The 9,779-nt window shown below is 40.9% G+C and overlaps 1 long non-coding RNA gene across 1 annotated transcript; it reads left to right on the top strand.

Annotated features, from left to right (window-relative positions):
• Positions 1 to 1,556: 1,556 nt before the first annotated feature.
• On the top strand, positions 1,557 to 4,149 carry LOC129384660 (uncharacterized). Its single transcript, XR_008612340.2, has 3 exons — positions 1,557 to 1,653; positions 2,553 to 2,615; positions 3,972 to 4,149. It is a non-coding gene; the product is annotated as an uncharacterized lncRNA (long non-coding RNA).
• Positions 4,150 to 9,779: the final 5,630 nt, after the last annotated feature.

Raw genomic sequence — 9,779 nt, 5'->3', positions numbered from 1 at the left:
GGCCTGTAAAATTTAACATTACAAGTTAATTGACATTACAATACCTCTTTATTTCCAATTTTATTTTTAGGTGTAGATTGAAGGAACACAACAGTTCAGTATACTGTCTGACCATAACACTCCGATCATTTCTTTCATAGGAGACTATCCACTGCGTTTCTTTAACTTTAATTTTGAAAGAAGTGTTCCTCATTCACGTCATATTGCCACTGCAGTAACTTACGCCGCTCAACATCGTGCTTAGTCATTTGAGTAAAAACAATGGGATGTTTTTTGGTTGTCTGTTTCATGCAAAGATTTTTCAAATGAAGCTATCGTTAAGAAAGCCATATTGTTAAGAACACAGACAACGTATTTAACTCCATATTGCGCAAAAACGGCAACAAATATCAAAAGCCAAATCACTTTGCAAACGAAATCCGTCAGATCTAAAGAAACATCTTTGAAATAACGCAAGCCCGAAGTTTTAAAGACAGAAACCGAAGCTGCTGTCAAGCTTGAAAAATTGAGTACACTAGTCTCAAAACGTCTGCCTAATAAACAAATAAAATTGCAGTCGCGAAATCTTCTTTGAACAGCCAATCTCAAAAGAAAAGAAAACCTGCTTGCTTTAGAAGCATTCATTTCATAATCCAACAAGCTGGGACAACCTCTGGCCATTGAAATTCAAATATCTTCTTTGCTATCACCATTCCTTATTAACAGTTACAATATGAATCTCATGGATGTTGTTCCAGTGACAACATTTAAGATGTTATCAAGTGTAATGCCTTTCGCAGATTGAAATAAACATATTTTATTTTACTTAACTACGACGTAATATGTTATCCATATTTCCATTCGTACTCTTCACTATAAGAGTAAAACGTCATTGTAGTTAATGTGGGCTATCTTCTATGCTTTCATTCGGTTGCTGCTTTGTGGCGCACAACTTGAACAAGGTTAGAGAAACAGGTTGCTGTCATGAGCTACTTTTGACGAATATGTACAAGTAGCAAAACCACCAATAGTTGCAACCGAAAATACAAAACAAGCTGATGCCTCCTTTCTTAGGGTTTTAAATCGCCTTCTTCCTGTTGTCGCTGCCCTAACCACGATATGCAAATAATTCCAAAACCTGGTCATAGCGGTTGCATGGAGATTGGAAAAGGCAATATAAAATTGAGAGAGATGAAGTAATGATGCTGCGATGGGATCATTGCTTCATGGCAGCTGCTCTACGCGCAATGTCATTTGACAGAACGAAAAATACAAGGCACCCACTGCTCAAGCATGGCGCTCCTGCTCTCTAATTAGGTAAAACCAAAAATTACCGGATGTTTGAAGCAATCATCCAAGTTTTCTGTTGGCCATTCTTTCTATTTTTTATTGCACTATTGGCGCCAGGAACATTTCATTAGAGAAATTTATTTTTTCTAAATTTCGTGTACGATTTTTATCGAACCATTGCTCTTCCATGAGGAAGGTCAAATGGTCGTTACAGAGACGTTCCGAAAAATTTCGCTTTTATTGTTTTAATTTGTTTTATTCGCCACAGATCATAAAACGAGGAACCCCAAGTACTTTTTGCAGGATATAAGCGAGGCCTGAACCTTCACAAATTCATCCCTTCACCTAGCGACGTTTCAGACGCTGCCATCTACAGTCTCACTGGTGAGAATAGGCCTTTTCGCTGCTCGATTTCGAGCCATGTTTTATCGCGTGCTTTTTCGGCACATAAGTTGTATCCACAGTGCACGTCCTGGGTATATTGCTTTATTTAAAAATTATCTGAAAAGAAAAGATAATGTCATATCGTGTTTATGAATACGCCATATAAAATTTTCATAGTTAGGTATAACATATCGAATGTGAAAATCGTTCTAGATAGTTTGATCCACATGTAAAGGTATGTCAGGACTTGCGAGTTTGCATTTCAAATCTTATCTACAAAATGGTTCCACTGAAAAGAATTCTACTCGAAGGCTAATGAGGCCGTTATTATATTTTTGAAAGAAAAAAGACACTGAGGAATGAAGCCTATGCTTGCTCGATTGAGGAACGAGATTCCTTAGAGTTGGTGAAATTTCGAGACAATCATCTGCATTGTGAGACACTTATTATGGTACACCCTAAGGTGGAACAGCGGTTTTTTGTTGTCAATATAAATTAAGCGCAGTGAAGAAATGGAGTCATTCAAGAAGAAGAGAAAACATATCTTAACACGCAAATAAAGCAGTAATTAGTCGTATGGCTGCAAATACATATACTAATGTAGATTATGGTTTTCCATTTTACAAAAAGCGAGCATGAAACTGCATGTAGCATGCCTGGCTGTGGAACTTTATTTTCCGCTAATCAATCTTAAGAAGCTGCGGATCACATGTATAGGGGCTTCATCTCCCTCTCCAAAAGATATAAGTATCAATACAACCATATTAGCAGTCCTTTAATGCAATCCAATGTTGCAAATGCGGTAGCCCCGTCAGCGTTTAGCGTAAAATCCTTATTAACTGAGAGCCAGTGCAGTTTTCCTGTTGAACTCATAGGTGGCTCAATTTATTTTCCTGCAGCACAAAGCAACATGAACCGTCAGTTTGGAGTGGACCTCCTGTCGGTCGCCGCAATCGTAATTGGTAAAGATAACCATTTGTTTTCTATCCATTGCTTACTTTTCCAAATCATGACAAAACAAAAGCTACAATTAGACAACATAAATCTAAAATCTAACACACGTAAATGTAAAATCCACAATAAAACACTACGATTGCAAAGCAGTGACATCTCTGTAGGATAATATGTCGGCCATGGAAGCGTGACATCTTTTATAGTAACAGTAGCTGCTCATCATTGAGCCAGTGAAAGAAAAAGTACTTTACCGTTCTGCATTCTGATATCCCGCATTCACATCATACACATAAATATCGCAGGAAAAGTGCGCTACCATGTTCCCGAACTTTTGAGGACTATACAAATAATAAGAAGCTACCCTCCAATCGGTTATACCAAAGGAATCAAATGTTTTGTTCAGGCCTTTGCAAAGGAAATGCGGAACTAAATGTTTTCGAAGTAAACCTTTGCAAGTGCAATACGGGCGCCAAAATTAGGGAAAAGATTCCGATTATATATATATATATATATATATATATATATATATATATATATATATATATATATATTAAATATTAACCACTACCATCGAACTCACGCTGTAAAAACTCGTGTGGCACAGTTATGGTTATTCGTCCTCAAGTTCAGCGTTATTCTTGCATAGACTATGATACTAAACGATGTCTGTTGAAGAAATTAATGTTGAGCCCATGTATGCTTGGTGAGCTGGTGATACAACAACAGACATACCTGTTTTTAGCTTTTGAACACTCAACCCTGTTGCTAGTAGATCCTGTTGTAGTTGGTTGTTCTCCAATCCTGCTGTTATTGCTTATTATTAGAACTATTGCACGGGCCCTAATATATGAATTTGTCAAATTAAATGGAAAAAGATATAGAAATATGAGAACATGTGAACCATATTCTGAATTTGCCTAGCGCTCTGTGTGATGTCGAAATTTGAACAGGAAATGAGCAGCTACTGCTTTTCGGGGAACCGTTTTCGGCGAGGCATACTGTGAGCTGGACAGATGCCCAGTGGGCGTTTTCAATGGCTAAACATTTATGTGCTGCTTCTCAGAGATGTTGTTACCACTCAGTGAACGAAAAACGATGCCGCTTCCGTGGACATGGGGATATGGAAATACAGTCGAGCACGGTTATCGCCTGTCTTTTTTATGTGCAAATTGCGCCTTAACTATTCGCAGATATTTTTCGATTTCTTCATCTGAGCACCAGAACGTTTGTTCTAAAATTCTGCCTCAATAATGATAAATCCAACTTCTGACCTCTTGCCAGAAATAACACGTCATTGTGGTGAACGGTTATTGTTACAAAGGCCCCCTTTATTAGTCCTCAAACTGCTTTCTTCTACATTTCAGCTTTGATCGTTATGGCTCCGAAGGAAGCTCTCGCTAGCCTCGGGGGAGGCGTGGGAGGAATCGAAGGCATCCAAGGCTTTGGCAAGAAGTGAATTCTCGTGCGTCCTGAATCCAGCCATTGCACCTTTGTCACGGTCTGGATGACCAGCTCGCCTACAATAAAATGCCTGTTAACATCCTAATTGTGAATGCATGCTGTTATCACATTAAAAATACGGCTGGTTGCATACGTTTGACGAGAATTGGAAAAACGTTCTCTACTAATTTACGCAGCCGCAATGTATAAGTTGTTGCGCATGTTCATGGAAACAGTTGGTGTGAAGAGAAGACGGGCCATCTTTTCTGCTCTTTGCGAAATTAGGGCGACCAGGGATCAAAAGTGTGGATATCTTCAGTGTTTGGCTCTTTTCCATTTCACTTTACGTAAATATCCACTTTTAGTTATTGAACGAGATATGTCCCTCTACATACCAAGACATCATTGCCTCGGTGGTTCAGGTTGCGTTTAACATTTTTTATATAATATATACTCCCTTGATCCGCCTTATTCTGCTCACTCAACGCGTAGGAGTTTCTCCACTCGCAATCTCGATGTTTCGATTCCATAAGTTCTTACCAACATTGCATTCTTCACGTGTATCATATCCGTGAGGCCTACGGCTGGATATATCATACCTGCGAGGCTGCCAAAGCAGGGACTGGAACAGACGAACGGCAGATTGCGGATTTGGTACAAATACAGAAATACAAAAGAAAGCGTACTGTGGCTTGTACGGTAGCCTCAATAGACGTAAGGAAAATCAGCCCCGTTTTGCGGCTAATTTGCGGCTTTACCTAAAGAAACGCAAGCAGCTTAAGTGTGCCAATAATATCGCCCAAAGCATATCGGTTTTCGCATAATTCCCGACAACAATGACTAATGTGTATGGGGTTTAGGCTACTCGTGATCCTTCTTGAGAGCGTGACAGCGGTGACTGAAATGTTCACCTTGCACAGTTGTGTCCGTACGCATGTACCTGCTCACTAATTTGTCGAACCTGAATTCATAACACATAAACTTAACATTCAACGTCTTGTTCTCTCGTTCGTATAACAAGCTGGCGAAGAAACGTGCCCATTTATCCATCCTTCTAAAGGAAGCTCATACGTGATTTGTGCAGGAATCATCGAATGTACGCAGTTGCTCAAAAGCAGAAGACATGTGTGCTTACTGCAGGGACATTAAATGACTCAAGTGTTGTCAAGAAAATGTACCGCCAGTCATTGTTTCTACAGAACGAGCTGTCGGTTGCACTCGACAAAGCAGAACATTTGTTTGCTTACCTCTCGGATGTACTCAGTAATTTCGTCTACCTTTGAACGGCAGCTCAAACAAGTTATTTACGTACGTATTATGAGTTCACAAATAAGGTAAATGCTACAGACGAGTTCTATTTAGAACGGGGCAATGAGTGGCCTGAATGACATCAAGGAAATTCCTTTAATTTATTTTTATTGCGTTAAGGGCTAGGCTGAAAACAAACTGTGTGTATGTCGATTGCGAAAGTGATGCCATCTGCTCAATATTTCAATAGGATATACGTATAGTGTACACCAAATTTATTTGAATGATATATACAGTGCGGTCCATTGTTAAAGGGAACATCCGAATGCGCGCCTTTCACTTTGGTGGCGCCCGAGCTTCAAGGTGGCTGGGGAAGAAATGCCAATACGCTCCACAGGTGTGTTGAAAGGCGTCAGAGCCGCCTGCCATAAGTTTTCTGCAGCAAATGTAGGCGATGTTACTCTTGCGAGAGAGGAAAATGCGGACATGCTCTGAAATGAAACGTTCTGTTTAAAAGTGTGAGTAAATACGGGAAAGTACCTTCTGGCAATTGCTGTAGGACCGATGACCACGAGCACTGTTTGGTCCAAAGAGAAAACGTTCAGAGATGTCGTGGTATAAGCCCGGAAAAACCTACCACTGTCCCATAGCATAACTCCGCAAATAATTGTTATATATAAATCTTCGGCGGTGTCTGCACATCAAATCTGACCCAGAAGTTTGTGAGCGAACTAGCTAAATCTGAAAGCGGTCCTAGGATGAAAAAAATTCTTGTAATGTCACATTATTGCCCACGTTGCCTGACTCTTTCACCAGCTGCAATGTTGTAGTCGACATCGAGACAGCCAATGGCACTTACAGAGTTTAAATATAACTTTTATTTTGTGGACTTACGCAATTTCTGTGAGGTAATGTAAATTAGATAAATGTATTACGCAATATCACGATAAACCTGGTGTTAACAATTGGAGATGAACGAATATGGTTTTTTTCTTAATGCTCTCGAACATTGTGACGCATTGTCCTGTGGACGTGGACGAGCCTCAGAATATAATGGTGTAATCTTGCTATCGACCTTCTACTGCGTTCCACAGCTCGTCAGTTTTGCAGGTGTTCCATAACACTGCCTTTTCCTCCGATGAAGGCAGTATATTTTGAAATTCACTTTTTCTAAATATCGAGTACGTTAGATTTGAGGTTACGTCTAAACTTGTATTAATTCTTATTCAATAATTTTTCTTTACCCGCAAGCGCACCCAGCTTTACACAGAGGAGTGGGGCACCTAAAATACCGAAACAAAATATAAAATCTACTAACATCTACGATACATGTGAGAAGGCAATGTTAGGCTAGCAACAGAAAGCTCGAATAAAGGCGCAATTATAAGAATAGCGTATAAAAAGGAAAAAAGAAAGAACCCCTGATGCGTCATCAAAATTGAGTTGTTTGTGGTTGTTAAAATAGGTAATTGTCCTATAGGAAGGTAGGTGGTTCCCGTCATTGGACGTGCGTGGGACTAATTATTAAGAAAGACTTAGTGTCACAAGTAGTAACGTGCTCGTCGTAATGATAATCTAAGAAGGTGGTATCGTAGCAAACTGAGCTTTCAAGATGGCTTGACGGGATATCTTATGGCAAAGAGTAAGACGACATGCTTTGCGACGTGAAACAATTGACTGCAAAAAGAGGGTGCGTTTCATCGACATAATACGGTTGTGTGATAGAAGTTACGTCGTACATATCCTAGTATGCGGTTACCATTGTTAATAACGCAATTATTGTTTTATTTTCAGCTCAGAAAAAATGTTATATGAATTCCCAAGTACATATAACACGTAACAGATACTATAGTAGCATTACTTAAGGTATAAATAACAGGAGGTACGTTAGTACAGGAAATGCGCAAAAGATTACATTTGCTAGTGTTTAGTTCCACGTGCCAAATTCTTTACCAACAAGGTGTAACGTTTACGTTACTTGAAATTTCGCGGTAAACAACACAGTCATCTGCGAAGAGGGGAATTGATGAGTTTACACAAGCGGCTAAGTCATGAATATAGATCAGGAAATGTAAAGGCCCAATAAAGAGCATTGGGGCACGCCAGAGTAATCTCTACCTCTTAGGTATACTTGTTGGCATTTAATGTTCGAGAGGCTAAACCGTGGTTGAGTAAAGAAGGCTAACTGATAGACATTTACTTCAACAATCGCACGTGTGATTAGAGTTATTTGCCAGTAAATGTACCACTATGAAGAGGCTCTGAAGAGACATTCATTTCTACTACAACATCATTTGACTAACTGGTGTTAAGCGCATGCCTCAAAAGGGCAAGAAATTGAGATTGACGGACCCTATGTGCATTGTGTATTGGAGCACACGGTTGTTTATCATTTAAATGTTATTTTTAAAGGCAAGGCTTGTGTATTAAACTGTCCCTTGTAAACAAACAAGGCACGCTTAGCATATATCGCTTAGGCACGGGAAATGGCTAGTGGTTGGCAAAGACGCAAAGCGTACCACCACGAGTCTACCCCACCTCATTTCCACGGCTACTCTTCGCAGAGAAGCAGGCCTCAAGACATTCGATGAATCGGTCTCTCAATGACGCTCACCTGCCGTCTCAATCTTGCAGCTTGTCCACCAGTTGAAGGCCTCTATCATTACGCGCGCCTGCATATACATTATCAGTCGTGCGAATTTTGCAACCTACCAGCACATTCATGCAAGCAGCTAACATGTGAAAGACTAGTGGTCGCATTCCCAGGTAAATCCCTCGGCAAACTCCACAGCTGGCCACTGCGTGTGAGGACGTTATGTAATTAGAGGCTTTTGTAGATGCTATAGCCTAGTCATGAAGGCGGTTTCCGGGGCTCTGACCTGTTCTCTTGCGATCCCAACTTAAGCACACCACTAACAGGTTATCCTCGCGCCCTCATCGCTAGTCATCGAGTAGCAGGCCATGCTGACTCATTGACCGCCTTGCCACCCAAACTAGCACACGGCTCAACGACACTGAATATGCGATGATTGGGTATCGAGCTGTGAAATACCTCTACAAGTAATTGAATGAATGGACATTCTCATAAAAAGATGCATACAGAAGTGTCAACTTTGCCACGTGCGGTGTACATTCTTTGGATATCAGGTGCAACATTTTCCCTTTTTGTCACTGAAGCCCAGCGCATTATTATAGGAAGCTGGCCTCTTGGGGAACAATTCTTCTTACCTCAAGAACTAAACTTTTGATTTCCTCGAACCACTTATACAGCGGACGCCGTGATGCCTTCGGGCGCTGCATGTAGTCAATGCTGTTAATTATATTTGATTAGTTAGGTGTGGTATCTGCTTCTTGCCTTATGTGTGAATTTGTACGACTGCCGCAATTTGTGTTTCGAGTAGCTCTAACTACTCAGATTATCTGTCTCAAACTGCATGGGTTGATTATTGTTGAACGTCGCTACCCTTTCGGCTAAACAAAAAAGTTTGTCTATATGCAAAGTGTCTGTTGTATATAGTAAAGTGTGGTCCTTAGTCAGCGTTGTCCACAGCAATCGGACAACTAGTTCTGCAATAAGCACGACCTCCTGAGACTGCATTTGTTATGTTTTCCCTACATTCGCTTCCTTATTACGCGTCAAGGTATGTACATTTCCTGGAACAGACGCCCACTTACATTATTGCTAGCAGTGGACACCCGGTGTGGCAACTGTGATAACACATAAAGGATAATTGTTTATTTTATACTGGTCCTCCTGCCGAGTGCCGCAGTATCAAGTGAGGCAGGGGGGCTGTGGGCCCCGGATTCCAGGTGCCAGCTGGGGGGGTCACTGAAGACTCCCTCTACTCGCCGGATTGACTGGGCGTAAATGCTAAAGAATGCTCCAGTAACCAGCAGCCCGAGCTCGTGTACCCGATGTGCCAAACGTGCAGTGGCGCAGCATTGCCAATTGCAGCTTTATCAAATTCCTACGTAATAGGTGCACAATGTGCAGGCTAAAAAGTTCAATTCGCCAATTGGTGGCTAAACGACTCGCCTTAGCGGAACGTTTCATGTGCGGTGCGCTCATGTCCCTTCAAGGGGAGTACGGTAGTGCGATTCAAAGACGGGACAAAAGAAGACACATAAGGACACACACAGCGCTGTGTCTTTTGTCTCCCCTTGATGATGCATTACCAGCAAGCCCACATTGCAACCCTCGTGAGCTCATGTCCCGTCATGGTTCACGTGGGGTCATTATAAATAGGATGACCCAGCTAACATTAGACACAGTTTAAAAAAAGGGCGAATGTCACATACCTAGGCAGAACAAGGTAATGTTGTTTCGCCGTCCCTTGAAGATACTCGGATTACATTTTTTCATCCGCCTAATACGATAATTAGTCTATATAATAAATCACCTTCCTATATGGTTTAATTAGAGGAAAAGTGTCAATGGGAAAATTATAGAGCAACATGAAAAACCCCCGATACAGCTTTATATT

Source organism: Dermacentor andersoni, chromosome 6 (assembly GCF_023375885.2).
Source record: "Dermacentor andersoni chromosome 6, qqDerAnde1_hic_scaffold, whole genome shotgun sequence".
Lineage (NCBI taxonomy): Eukaryota > Metazoa > Arthropoda > Arachnida > Ixodida > Ixodidae > Dermacentor > Dermacentor andersoni.
This window is presented reverse-complemented; position numbering and strand designations above follow the sequence as displayed.